This window comes from Charadrius vociferus, unplaced genomic scaffold (genome assembly GCF_000708025.1).
Source record: "Charadrius vociferus isolate BGI_N301 unplaced genomic scaffold, ASM70802v2 scaffold112, whole genome shotgun sequence".
NCBI classification, from domain to species: domain Eukaryota; kingdom Metazoa; phylum Chordata; class Aves; order Charadriiformes; family Charadriidae; genus Charadrius; species Charadrius vociferus.
In genome coordinates this window covers 809,387-823,935 of record NW_009647011.1, presented here as the reverse complement: position 1 = coordinate 823,935, position 14,549 = coordinate 809,387, and the positions used below count along the sequence as shown (strand labels likewise).

Sequence of the window (14,549 nt, the reverse complement as noted above, 5' to 3'; positions counted from 1 at the left end):
TGCATCACTGAAATGATACAGCAGGATTTTCCATGAAGCCAATCTGATTATAGTATAAACTTCAAGAAACCCAAACCTAATCATGAAAAGCAATGGCACTGGGAAAAATCAACATATTAGAAAAGTCATCTGTAACAACGGCATAACAGAAAAATTCAGCGTTCACTTGGGACCAGAAAGACTTTTTTTTTTCCCCCCTTTCCTTCCCCCCAGAAACCCAAACCTAATCATGAAAAGCAACAGCACTGGGAAAAATCAACATATTAGAAGAGTCATCTGTAACAATGGCATAACAGAAAAATTCAGCATTCACTCGGGACCAGAAAGACTTTCTTTCCTTCCCCCCGCCCTCCCCACTGTTCCTTGTGTGGCACATAACAGAACATGCTTGGTAAATCATTGACAGTTAAATATCTAATTGGAAATACCACCCCACTAACAGCAAAAGAGCAGCTAACATACACAACTGCCTACTAAAAAAATAAAATAAAATCAATTGCCTGAAAACTAATAGGGATCCATTTAGTTACTGGAATGATTTTGCATCGATTTCTTCCCCTATCTTTTGTATGTTAGTACGTGAGTAAAAGTACATTGAAGACAGCACCGCACACTCAAAATTGCTGTTTCTATTGTCTAGAAAACCTGCTCATCAAATTATTTTTGTAAATGAAAAACAGACTGAGCTCGAGCCTTGGATATGGATAGGTTTAGGGGTTTTGTTTGGGTGGGGTTTTTTGAGGAATTTATTAGTGAGAAAAAAAAATACACCAAAAAAAGCCACCCGGGCTTCTTTCACACGAGTTTCCATTAAAGCTGATGTTTGCTGGCCTAAAATACAAAGCCGTTGTCATTTCTACACAGTGTGATTTAATTTGCTAGCTGTAACACTACAGGTGGACTGGCACACATGACTGACTAATCAGCTGCCACCATCCCCTGTCTGAGTCAGCACAGAGGGGGATTTAACCTTGCAGTTGCAAGGTCAGCAGACCAACATTCCCCTCTTCCCCCTCAACACAGCAGCAATAATTGCGCAGATATGTTGAGCAATTTAACTCGCTAGAACGTCAAAGCTTCAGCCTTTTTTGACGCGTGACAGATTTGGTGTACACTGCACAGACATGACATTTCCGTGCTTTCCCCAGCAGTTCCGTTTCAGTAATGATCAAGAAACGGAATCAAGTAGGGAAATAGAAAAGAAACAACCACAAAACAATGTGATGTTAAGACTCCCCTTTAACTTGTCAGCATAGGACAAGGTGATGTGTTTAACCAAAACTGCAAAAAATCCTTCCCTAGACAGTGGAATGTGTCAATTACACAATGAAACATGTTTTGATGAAAGTGAGAAACAAAACTTGCCTATTTAAAAAAAATTGTAGGAAAAAATCTGACTCAACATAGCTGTTTTGGCCTAGCCACCTTAAATTTCAAAAGCAAATAAAGACATGAAAGAGGAAAGAAGAACCAAAGGCTATCAACTCCAAAGCCCTTAGGATGCACAATTACTTTATCCCTATTACCATAAACAGAATTCTTGGCTGAAAAATGTGATAGGAACCATGATTGAATACGGCATGTTGCACAGTTAAGCAATCACAAATCACACTGAATTTTGATTTTAGTGGGATGTCTTGAAAATAGAAATTAAATGGCTACAGCTCTGGAGACAGGCAGATTTCATTTCTAATAATGTCTGCAGCTGAAAAAAACAGTAAGATAACAAATGTTATTTCATATAAAAGTATCTCAAAATTTTTAAGTTTTAAGCAGCTGCATATTTCTCAATGTATTTCAGACACCTTCTACACTCATTAAAAACAAAAGAAAAACCTCACACCAAAAAAGCCACTGGGTTCGCTGTTCACATTGTATTTGAGTTCAAAAGAAATTATATGCTGTGTTCCAGCTAGCAGTCAAATTTCAGTGTCTTAATTCAGAATTAAAATAGGAGAACAATTCACAGTAGGGCTGAGCAGAATAAAGCTAAAGGGAAGCTGAACCTGAACCCCTCCCCAAACTCTTCCCCCTAAGCTCCCTTTTGGGACAGCTGTTCATTGATACTGTCTTCCCCAGTCCCCTGCGGCAGCCAACTGCTACCTGCAAGCAATGCTGTTTTCTTTATAGACACCAACCAGTCATCTCGCTACCTCCCTAAACTCAGGCCCACTGAGTGCCAGAAACCACCTAGATCTTCATCTTAAGTAGCAGCTGCAACAGTTTCCTCCTGAGCCCTTCCAAAATAAGGACTACTCAAGCTGCAGAACAGACCAGGACAAAAGCCTAGCTAACTTAGTAGTGATCCATGGCCGCTGCATTTGAGGATTTCCAATTGTGTGGTCTTAATGCCAGCTCATAGGTGTAGCAGAATGCCATTTAACATCAGTTGGCTCCAGTCTCAAAACCATTCATTGAATTTCATCGTTTCCCCCCCCCCGCCATGTACTAGATCCATCACACTAGATTGTTTCCCCTTGTGTTAGAAGTTCTCAGAAATCAGTCACCTTAAACACAATGCTTCCCAAAGCTTTGACATGCCAGGGCAGTGAACTACTGAAAAAACACATAAATCGTGAGCTCTCACCATTAAATCCACCAACCACTACAACTACAAGGAAACAGAAACCTGGAACCATGAAATCCCACTGCCCTGAGTCAGCCCATACAGCTATCGTCCCCTGGCACTTACATGCAGCTGCAAGCACGGTCTGTTCTTCTGATCACCTCCTACTCCGTGACCTTTAAAGATCTTTGCATACTTTCCCTCCCTACAGAAAGTGGCTTAATCTAACCTATAACTGACTTAAACTTCAGTACAAAAGTGCAGTCGCTGCTTGAGATCCTACTGGAATTTAGCACTGTTAGATACAGGGGAGATAAAAGTTGTAGAGCTGGAAAGTTGTGTATCTAACCCACCCACTGTGGGCATAATCCCTAAACTATGGATAAAGAGCTGACCGCTTCGAAATCCCTTTCCCATTCTCCCTCAGCTCTCGTAGGGGGCCTATGCTCAAGACTAACTCATGCATACAGAGTGGCAAGCAAACAGCAGCTTCTATACCCAAAATGTCCCTTCTGGATTCACACAGCAGCTGCAAAAACACACATTGGCCGGCCCCACTGGATGTCCCACGCTTGGCAAACAATCACAAACACATGGAGCTGCTGGGGAGTAGGGAACAGCCAAGGGAGACAACAGAACAGAAAAAAAATACCCCCCCAAAAGAGAAAAAGAACAATGGAAAAGGGTGAGTGGGGGAAGATGAGGAGGTCATTGCAAGGCAAAGAAAGAAAAGGGCAAGAGAGTCTGGGAAAGCGGTGAGATAAGTGAAGCATATGAGGAAACAGGCTGTGAGGAAGATGTCCTGCCATCAGCACATAAAACAAGGCTCCTGCTGGAAGATAGTTGGGAACAAATGACCAGCAGAAACAACAAAGAAAAAAAATAGTTCTGCAAGACACAAGAGAGCTCGGTCACGTGTTAGTAACCAGAAAGGCTCTGTAGTCCGCAGCTACTTCTGTGCTGATAACTGAGAACGCAACACTCCAAAAGGTTTGGACATTGTCACTGGCTAAGTAGGTTAAGCTTGAGAAGAAACAATGCATATCAAATACAAAATGGATAAGATTAAACATTTATTGACAACAGAAACATAGTTGGGCTAAACCTCCAAAAATATGGAGCACTACCGAAATACAAGTGAAGTCCTGAGACGGAGAGACAGCCAATTGAGCCTCCTACAGCTTTTAGCTTAAATGGCTTGCAAGCTATTCCTTCAGGTCTTTCATATAGCAAAATTAGTGCTTCGGTTCCTGCTGCCTGCTTTAACTGCTGCACCTGTGACTCTTTAAATTTGCCACAGCTGGGCTGCTGGCTGCATAATGGCAGTCTTCATCAGGGAGGGACTCGGCACGCAACATGCCAGATCACCTCGGGGTCAGGGAGGAGAGAACACAGTGTTGTTTCTCAGTCAGGTAGGATAGCATTTACATCCACATGTTCCTGCTCAGAAGAGGCAAATAAATGAAAGCTTTTCTCTCTTTCAGTAAGAGACACCCATCTGCCTTCCTAAACCCAGCAAGCTTCAAGCTAAACGGGGCAAAGAAAAAAAGCAGGGAGGAGGATGCAGAGGAAAGAGCCATTTCTTTTCTCTGCTGGAGAGGGTGATGCAAGGGTTTATAGTCAGGGTAGGGAAACAGGTAAGAAAAGACTCATAAGTTGCGTTCACGCACTATTCATATTGAATTCCCTTCTACATTTATAGCAAGGTGGAGTCACAAAGAAACTGTAACCTCAAACAGCAGGCTTCCTGGGCCCAAGACAACCGAGATAAAGCTGTTCCTCAGCGCAGCACCACTCCTGCACCCAAGCTACCCAGCGCTACGGGCACCCAGAACCATTCTGGACAGGAAACAGCACTGCATTTTTGTTTGCTGCTGGTTGTTGGGTTTGGGCTAAAAGATATTTTGCTGTTGGGTTTTTTTTTTATTTTTTTCCCCTCACCAGAAATGGTTCTGTCTTTATCTCTAAAATAATAGATGTTGCACTGTAAAGATGCATTACACTGACACAGCTTACTCACCTTCCTGCCAGCACAGGAACATCCTTACTGCAGTAGTCTGGAATGATGACTTTGCTAACAGATACACTCCCCCCACCACCACCCCTTAGACAAGGCTTCATCTCTAAAGGAAAAGTAACCTGCTCATAAAACCAAATTTATTTTTATTTTAATTCGCAAGAGAGGATTTCCTGCCACACAATCTTTTAAACTCTGATTTCAGCTTACTTACAGTTAATCCATTTTTCTAATTACATTGTTTCTCTCGCTATAGATCAACAGTTGATTAATCAGACTCTTCAGCAAACCAGCAAGGTGTCTGACCTTCTTACTTGCTGTATTTGTAACGAACTTCATCTCATTCTTCAATGAAATACAACCACAATCCATTTTCAAGCCATCTTTAGAATACCCGACTGACCACGGGGAGCTCATCAGGAGCTCACCTATGGGCAAGGCTATCAAATTTATTCTGCCAGCACTTCTTCACAAGTCTTGTAGCTTACTACACGCTCTTGGTGTTAACACAGAAATATTTCAAAGGCCATTTTTTTTTTAAAAACAGAATTTAATCTGCATTTGCATGTGACAATTTTGTAGTTCCTCAGGATGGCTACACACAGAGCAGGTTGCAATCCGCTGCAGCAGAAGGTTCTCCTACAAAGCTATGAAAGGCCTCCTTCAGTTGTAAGAAAAGCTGCTACGGCTTACAAGAGATGTAAGCACTTGCATTTCCTCTGCATCTAACCTGCAAAGTGACCAAATACACAAACTCTCAAGCAAGTCTAAAATCCAGTCATCCGCTCACACTCCCAGGCATTCGCAAGTGCCTAAATCCCACTCACAGAAGCTGGAGGCAGAATATAGTCCCCAGCCTGAGAGCAGGCCTGCTGGGGACTTCGGGAAGTTATTTCCCAGCTTTAAAAAAAATCAAGTAAACAAGGTGTTTTTCTAACTGTCCTTAAACATTCCCAAAGATGGAAACTCCACCACCTTCCCGTGTTGCTTTATTCCACTGGATTGCTGTTTTTATGAACAAGCAGTTTTTCCTAGGCTGTAACTTTCTAGCTTTTTCCCCTGGTGCCACCCTCATCTTGTTCTTCAAAGGCAGAACAGATTATTCCCTTTTTCTTTACTGTAAGACTACTTATTTTAAAAATTATTACATCTCATTTATTGTTTTCTTCAGTCCAAAGATCTCGTGTTCATACCTAGTGGAGTCATGTTTTCTAGACCTGTCAGTCATCTTTGGGTTTTCTTCAAATGGTTATTCTCTTCCTTAACTGGCACACTACGCTAAGCTGAGACTTTGCCAAAGCTGAACAGAGTTTGGTACCTCTGGCATGCCATTACCCTGTTTATACCTTCAAATCGGGTGTCTTTTTTGTAAAAACAGAATCTTGTTGACTCCTCAACAGCTTGTCATCAGCTATAATCCCAAGATTCCTGCCCCTCTACTATTTGGGTGGCTGATTTCTGCTATTTAAAGCTGGTAGCACAACACCAGTCTACACTAACTATCATCCAACTTTGGGGGTTTGCCTCCCTAATTTAAGATTTTGAATTCCACTCCTGCCTTTCACTTGGGGGTTTGCCTCCCTAATTTAAGATGATTTTGAATTCCACTCCTGCCTTTCATTGTGCTCATGGTCCAGCCTGAAGAGCGTGCAGATTTAATAAGCACGTGCTCCATTCCATCATTCAGGTCATTAAGGAAAATACTGAACAGGTTTACACGTGACCATACACATTCATTGAAGATCAATAGGGAAAAAGCCATACCCACCCTTTGACTCTTATCAGTTTGTACAAGCCAACTGCATTACATCTTTCACCACTTCTCACAGAAACAGAGGTTGGGGTGTCATAACCAATACCCGTTCATGCTTACACTATGTAGCCCCATAAAATAAGGAAATATGGTATTTGTTCATTATCTACACAAGATGATCTATGATTCTATGCCACTCAAAAAAATCACATGGAATTCAAATACCTTTTCCCCAATCTTAAAAAGATTTCAGAGTTGGTAAATACCAACCCTAAATACGGCCAAATTGCTGTAAGCTTCTACAGTTGCAACTGACCGCTGAGGTGGTGAGTACTGAAAGTTAGAAAGCCTACAGTTGGAGTGAATTACCTCAATTCTACTTCTAGAAAAAGCTATGTTAAAGTTGAGCTTTGTTTGGGCAGACTTATTTCCAAACATACTAAAGGAATACTAACTGCTTACATTATTTAAAACAGAAGAATTGAGATTCTCTGCCCGCCCCCCCGCCCCCCCCCAAAGCTAGTGCATGTGTAAGGAACAAGCACACCAAAAAAGAAATAGTACGAAGAAATAGAACAGCTGCTTCATTTGTAAAAGCTGTTTTATTTTAAGACTCTGTTCTTGCCAGGGCTCCCCGCTAACATTTGGCTAGCTGACTCACTGAATGTTCCCTTTAAATTTACATGGCATCAATTAATAGGTTATAGAAGCCATTGATTTACCTTTAAAGTTCTAGTTTATGATCTCCAGTCCTTTGGGAAGTGTGGGTACCTACATAGCGACAGTTTGCCTCTTCAGCAGCCTACAGCAAAGGCTTCCTTTACCATCACTGAGGTAAGACTAAGTAGGGCAGTGAAAATACTGTACAAGCTTTAAATACCTGGGTTTCTAGCAAGGAACTTGGCTCTCTAAAAAGCCACTTGACCGTACGCTATTTGTTTAGAAAGGCCAGAGACTGCAAAGACAGTACTGCTGAGGCATATGTATAAACAACACGAATGCTTATTTCTATTGGCTCAATATTTTAAATTCAAAATCACCAAAGTATAAGAGCGTTCTGCAAATCAACTAGAACACCACTAAATGGAACAACTGGTGGACTAAGTCCAAATTGGAGCCCGGTTCAAACAAAAGGCTTCCTTAGACATCCAGTCCTCTGAAGGTACTCCAGTATAACCACACAGTTTTAGTCATCGCCTGACTGTGGGATGACCAGATGTTCTTGGTCTGGACCCTCACGCTCCCATAGACACCCATGCTACCTACAAGACTCCTAACAGATACCAAGCTTCACTACTGTGTCAAGAACAGAACCTCAGATCCCTTTCCCAGACTAGTTACCAGGACAAAACATCTGAAACTTGCAGAATGGCCTTTTGGAAGTGGGAGCAATACAAATGCTAAAATGTAAAACAATTAAGTGGGTATTCTAAATGATAGTCTTTATTGCTCTTCACTCACTAAGCACCTGTGCAATCTGTACATTGGCCTTCATCCAACCTTACAGCTACAACTTCATGAGCCAGGCTTGGCAATGGCACACCGAAAGCACAAGTTCGCACCAAATCCAACCAAAGCCCAAAGCAACCCATCTTAATATTCTTATATTTTTAGTCATTTCTTGTACAGCTGTCATGGTTTGGCCCCGGGCAGGAACAAAGAAACACGTGGCCGCTCATGCAACTCCCACAGCTGTGGGCAAAACTGGAAGAAAAAAGGCAAAAAAACTCGTGGGTTGAGACAAAAGCAGTTTAACAGAACAGTAGAAGGAAGAGAAAACAATAGCAATAACACAGGTAAAGGAATATACGAACACGGTTACAGTGCCGCCGCTCCCTGACTGGACCTGCACCACTCCAAGCCGCAGCTTCCTGCCCCCTCCCCCGCCTAGCTCACCCCCCAAAACTTGGGCATGGGGCACATGGCATGGAATACCTCTGTCCTCTGCCAGCTCCTTGGGAAAATTAACCCCATTCCTGCTGGAACCAGGATCACATTTTAAATCATCACTCCAGCTCACATGCCATGGTTTCCTCCATAACAGTTAGCATTCTCCAATTGGAGTCTCCTGATAAACTTCAAAAAATACCATGTTTATTAATTGGAAGATTAATATTTTCACAAGCTTTGTCCTTTAACTGCGAGTTAGAAAACTCAGTGAAGCATCTAAAGGGGTGCTGTATAGAAGGGAAAGGCAACACTACCATATTAGCATACCAGCTGAAGGAACCTTAGTGGACCAAGTATTAAAGTCACTTAGTTATTTTTAAAACTCTTGGAAGATACAGAAAGGGCAATTATCCTTTCCTTCGAAATCCCATCTGCTTTGAATTCTTGCAGCTTCAAAATCAGCACACAGTTCTAATTAATTTTAATGATCCATGCTGAATTACTTACCATCTAAACAAAACTATTTAATTTGTTAGTGTTTTTGAATTTTATTGTTTCATCTTTGCTAATTTATAAACACTTTTCATAAACAGAAGCTACAGTTCACCTTGAAGGAGGTACTTCCAAATATGATGTATGGCTGCATAGGACTATTGTGTTTAGGCATGCCAGCAGGACAATGCTGAACCCAAATTAATACACAGAATTTAAATACAGATCACCTGGTGTTCTCTTTTTGAGGAGGCTCCCAAATGAATGGGGATCTCAAAGTCAGAGGAGGGATATCACAGTTAAAAGGACCAATCCACATTCAAGTGAATTAAGGGCAAAGAAGGAGAAAAATCTGCAAACTTGCACATCTTTCTCACTTAATCTAATCATCTATCCTCAAGAAAAGCCTGCACAGTAACATCTTTTGTAATAGTTTTAAGATACACTGTATTCAATAACCCAGTTTTCTATGGCTGTCAAGGTATACAAGAAAAAATAAAATAAAAAAAGCTGAAGTTCTGACTTCAGAATTGACATGAGTTTTGCCATTTAACTCAATGGGATCAGGGCCTCCCCTTGAGTATTCTTGGTAAAACAGAAGTAGCCCAGGAAATTTAGAGAGTTTAATTTATATCCCTAACCTTAAATAGCTTACATACTGCTAAACTCCAAAGATTTTCCCCATGCAAGTTAATATGGTGACTATTATAAGCAGAACATTGGCAACGTAGTCACTGACAGGACACTGTCCTATCGGCCTGGGCAAACATTGAATTTTGACCTCAGCATCCATCCCCAGAACAGTTCTTTAGAGGTCTGTGAAACTTGTGTTGAGAAAAGGTATATAACGCTGAGTTCCCAAATCAACGTTTCTATTTTACCCTGCCTTGCATCACTCCTTTTTCCTTCTCAATACCCTTTTTTGCATAAACAGGACACAATTCCTTAGATTATTTTAATGTCAAAATACTATCAAACAATGTCTTCCCCCCAATCCTTTCAATTCAAGGTTAACTTTGAAACATGTATCATGTCCTGCTTTGTGTTTTATATTAGAATCTTGTTTCTCTTGCAGTCTTGGAGTTCGGAGCAATGACAACTGGCATTTAATAATTAGTTTCCCAATTTCCACAAAAGCACTCAGATTTCAGAGAACATGACCTGTGGGTAGTTTGCATACAGACACTTCACCCTCACTGACGCTTTGTGGAAAAGGAATGGCTCATTACAATGCAAATTAAGCTAACCCATGTCACGGGCTATTATAAATTATATTAAAAAAATAAAATAAACCCAAACCATCCTCCTCACAGGTCTCCAAGATTCACTGCAATGGACACGTTACAGTGGAGCCTTATGTATTGCAAGGCCATCATGTTTTTTCTGGCCCTAAAACCTAAAGGTCTCCAAGCATTACTAGCACTTAACCTCCCACCCTTCCCCAGGAAAATCTGTTTAGCTTTCAAAAATATTTCTTCTCCCAAAATCAGCTTCAGTTTTTGATCCACAGATAGTAGAAAACAGACATTTCTTCACTGAAAATGCACCAGAAACCCTAACACGGATACGCATCTCATTTCTCTAAGTGTATTTGTATGCTGCAAAGTGAAAATCATCTACATACTAAATTAAGAACGTCAGAATACTGGGGAAGAGGTTATGTTTGTATAATAAAGTGCTCCTCTGCTTTCAAAGTGTGCTATATTAATAATACATCAATGTATTAATAATATATTAATGACCCTCCTCCTCCGTCTCATGGAAGCTTCACTCACTGAAGACAACAGTGAGAACGTGGCAGGAGTTAGCAATGTGTTTTCCATTATTTCAGTTGACTATGCAGAGAATAGTGTAAATGCGGGTGATGTCTTATTTAGAACAGCTATTTGTTAGCATTTTACAGGGGAAGAAAAAAGATTTGTTACAATTTGTTTGGTATTGGACAACCTCCCCTCAGCTGCACAGACAGGATTTATCCTACCTCAAGTAGGATAAAACACTCCGTATTTTTAGACGGCTGATTTAAACTGTTAGCAAAAAATAAAAAGCAATTTCTCTGCAACTCATTTGACAAGACCATCACTACTCATCTTCTCCCTTGCAGGTGCCAAGGCCGTGTGGACTTGATGAGAAAGATTTTGGACTCGAGACTCAAGCATTAGATATTACAGAATAAGTCTATTACTGGCCTACATTTTCTTTTTCCAGAGGACTATGAAGTAGCTCTGAAAAGACATTCAGGGCCAACAACCAAAAATCTTAAGAGTAAGGAACTGCATGCTGCATTCAGGAAACTTAACTCACAAAGTGTGTGCTCATTCCAGCATCTGATGTATTGTATATCTCCAAGTTTCTTCCTTGTGGGGTTTTTTTTTTTGGTGAGGGTTGGTTTTTTTTTTTCGCCCCCGTTTTGTTTTTTTAAAAAGCTTCTCAAGCTGGAACCATGATCAATTGACTATTATTTCTCTGGTGACTCGTGCTGCTCAATTATGACATTTCATTTCATCCTTAGTCTCCCAACACCTTGCATTAATCCACCCAAATAACTACTGGAGACGTTTTTGAGATGATTGATTTTTCACATCTGAAAGACATTTGTTCTGGTATGCTAACAGTAATAAATGAGAGAGGGGCCTTCAAGAGTACAGAATGAAACTCAATGCCAAGATAAATGTTACATTTCAAAGTATAATGACTGAAAAATTTCACATAAACATCCTGCTTTTTTTAAGAGACTTGTTATTTTCTTCCACAATGTACATATCTGTTTGTTTGTCATCAAGGATTTGAATACTACATTATCAGCATGATTAGAAACACAAATTGACTTATTTGTCATATCAATAGCAGCTATAGCCAGAGGATCAAATATCCGGATTTGCCCTTGCACTTTAGAGAAACCTCCAGAAAGCAAACTAATATTTCAAGATCTCAGCAGGGAATACATGACAAATTAAGTCTCCAAAATAATTACGACACCCCAAAGGGAACATGTACTTCACTTGCAAATTGCTCCTAGACTTTTACATATCTTTTAAAACACACTTTAAAAGGGCAATGCTGTCACAGTTTATAATAGATTATGTTCCCAGGACCTAAGGACTCATGTTTTGAAGATCTGAAATAGATCCCTAGCACAGGACGTGGAAGTAAGATCAGGATTCTTTGCTCTCAAAGGCCATCTACCTTCCCAGGGTGGATATTCTTTAAGGGGTGTATTTTAAATGCCATAGTCCTGACATTTACAGTCTTTTACACGTGTGTTTATACTGATAATTAATAATACTGGGGACCTGAAAACACAGGGTGCAGGAACATGCATATCCATGTGTACACACGCAATACACACAACTGGAGAGACGGCAGCACGAGCAGTTCCCACAGAGGGACTAACTGTGGGGAACAGGAAAACAGGTGGTGGTCAGGAAGGGAAGATAAGGGAACAGAAAATATTGAAGTCATAGGATTGATTTCTAGGCATTTCACCTAATTCAGAGGGTGGCAGAGCCACATAATAAGTGATCAGCTCTCTCTTCCCAACCCTCCACTGCAACTGTGGCATAGATCTGACACTTATTTACTTACTTATTGGAATTGTACACATTTTTCAAAAGAGAACCATAAATTTCCCAGCATGACAGGTCAAGCAGTATTCTCATTTCTTCAAAATGAATCCTGAATAAAGAATAGGGAAACACCAAACACAGGCTTTTTTTAAGCCAATACAATAAAGTTAATGCGATAATCACAACTACAAACTGTTTCCCCTTACTCAAGCTACATAGATCTATTGTCTGAACCTGAATCAGAAGTCTGACATGTTAGCAAGTTTTCAGTCAATCGCTTCTCTAGCTTTATACTACTTTTTACTTCAATATAGAAAAGAAAAAAAAAGTCATTTGGCAATGCCAGAGGCACCTTCAAGTCCAAAAATAGTTACATCTGAAAACATCTTTTTCTACAAGTCAAGGAAGAACAGCTAAAGAAAAACCTCTGTAAATCCCACTGGCAAAATACTAAAAGCAACGAGCAGGCTGAAGTACATTAGTTGTTAGCAAGAATGCACGAGCAGACAAAAGGTTGCGGTAGCTTTCATATGATGTTCTGTTAAGAGACTTTAAACACTGTGTTGTAGTGCCAGCTTATAAATAGCAGAGAAACTGAATTTTTGGAAGCTATAAAAATGAAGTAGGTGAAGCACGGAAAACATTATTGCATCTGTCAAGTTTTTTAATACAAAAAGGATCTGATGACTGCCAGGAAAAAAGTGCAATGTATGTAACTAAAAAAAACCATACCAGTTTTCCCATATAATTGTATGGCTCGTTATGCTCATCTCTCCCCCCATTCCCTTTAAAGTTTTCTGAGAAAATGCTTTCCACAGAAGGATCAAGTATGAACACAACACCCACCAAAAATAGCCATCTTATGAATGGATTGTTTAACTATCAAACGATATACATATTTTATGAAGGCCTGAGAAGCTTCTCTATTGTGCCAAAGCCATAACAAAGTCTTTAAGGAAATCAGAGGAGATATCAACATATCCCAGTATTCAAATTCAGCATCACAGAGTTCGTAGAGAGAGAGGCATACCAAGCACCTTCGAGCACGTCCCTGGTGTTCGGGCCAGGAAACCAGCAGCTTCTGAGCTGCATTGAAGCTTGGGGATTTCATCTTGTTTTCACACATAGAATCTCCACACCACTCAGACCATAGCACTACCAGCAAAGCAAAATTTTATACCTACTAACTACACCCAAGCAGTTCAAATAGGAATTTAGGAAAGCCTCCTATTCAATCACAGGTGCATTTTCCCAGAAAGGATACAGTCAAAGCCATTACAACCCAAATCAGAATACATTTTGGCATGCTTTTAAATATGTTTAAATGAAAGAACACTATAAAACAGAGTGAAAATTCACCATTTCTACTATTTAAATACCCTTTAAAATTTTGAAACTGAATTTCAGCATATTTTCAATACTCTTAGCACAGGAGTATTTTCTAACTACCCTCAAGCTACAGCCATCCAAGTTTGTTACAGCTTGTATTGTCTTGACAACCCTACAGACCTGTTAAATTTATATTACAAAGTGATCAAATAAGAGTGAATATTGTGTATAGGGCTGAAGTCAAGTATGTCAACTCGAACACTGTTCTATCTGCTACTCATAGCTCAAAGCAAGGTTCTTGTATTTTTTTATATAGGCGCAATTTCATTCATTCAAGCGTGTATGGAAAAACAGCATCCGATAGCATACATGCAAGAAAGAGCAGGCCACATATTTAAACTACCTTTTATTACAAGTTAAAAGCCATTTCTGCACACAGGCATTATTTCATTTAGACAGACTTCAGTATTTGAGAATGGCAGGACTGAATCCAATTGGTACGGTAGGACTTTTATACAAGCCTTTTATTTTTGTGGTCATTAAACACGCATACTGTCAGCAGCAAAGCCCAGCCTGACCGAGACACAAGAGAAGCACTCAGATACAAGATTTTATTTCACAGTTATGCGACATCCTGCCCTAGGGAGGTCAGTTATCCTCTACCTTAACTTCTACTCTATAAACAAATGAAGTAAGAAATAATACTTATACACTTCCCAACCCTACTTTGAGAATTAATGTCCTAGTTTTTTTCTAGATGCCACATCTTCACAGCCATAAAATTAAGACGAAAGAGCCAGAACCGGTAACGCTGCAACTGCTGCACCAATTCTGAGCTTATAAACCTCCTAATGCTACTATCAATGCCGCTTTGTTTGTCATGATGTGTGTTCCTACCAAACAGTTCAGTCAGCCTGGGGGTGGGGGGAGAAATAT

The 14,549-nt window shown here is 40.2% G+C and overlaps 1 protein-coding gene across 1 annotated transcript in view; it reads right to left on the bottom strand.

Annotated features, from left to right (window-relative positions):
- MACROD2 (MACRO domain containing 2) overlaps positions 1 to 14,549 on the bottom strand; it is an 886,475-nt gene that overhangs the window by 422,762 nt on the left and 449,164 nt on the right. The window lies entirely within an intron of this gene.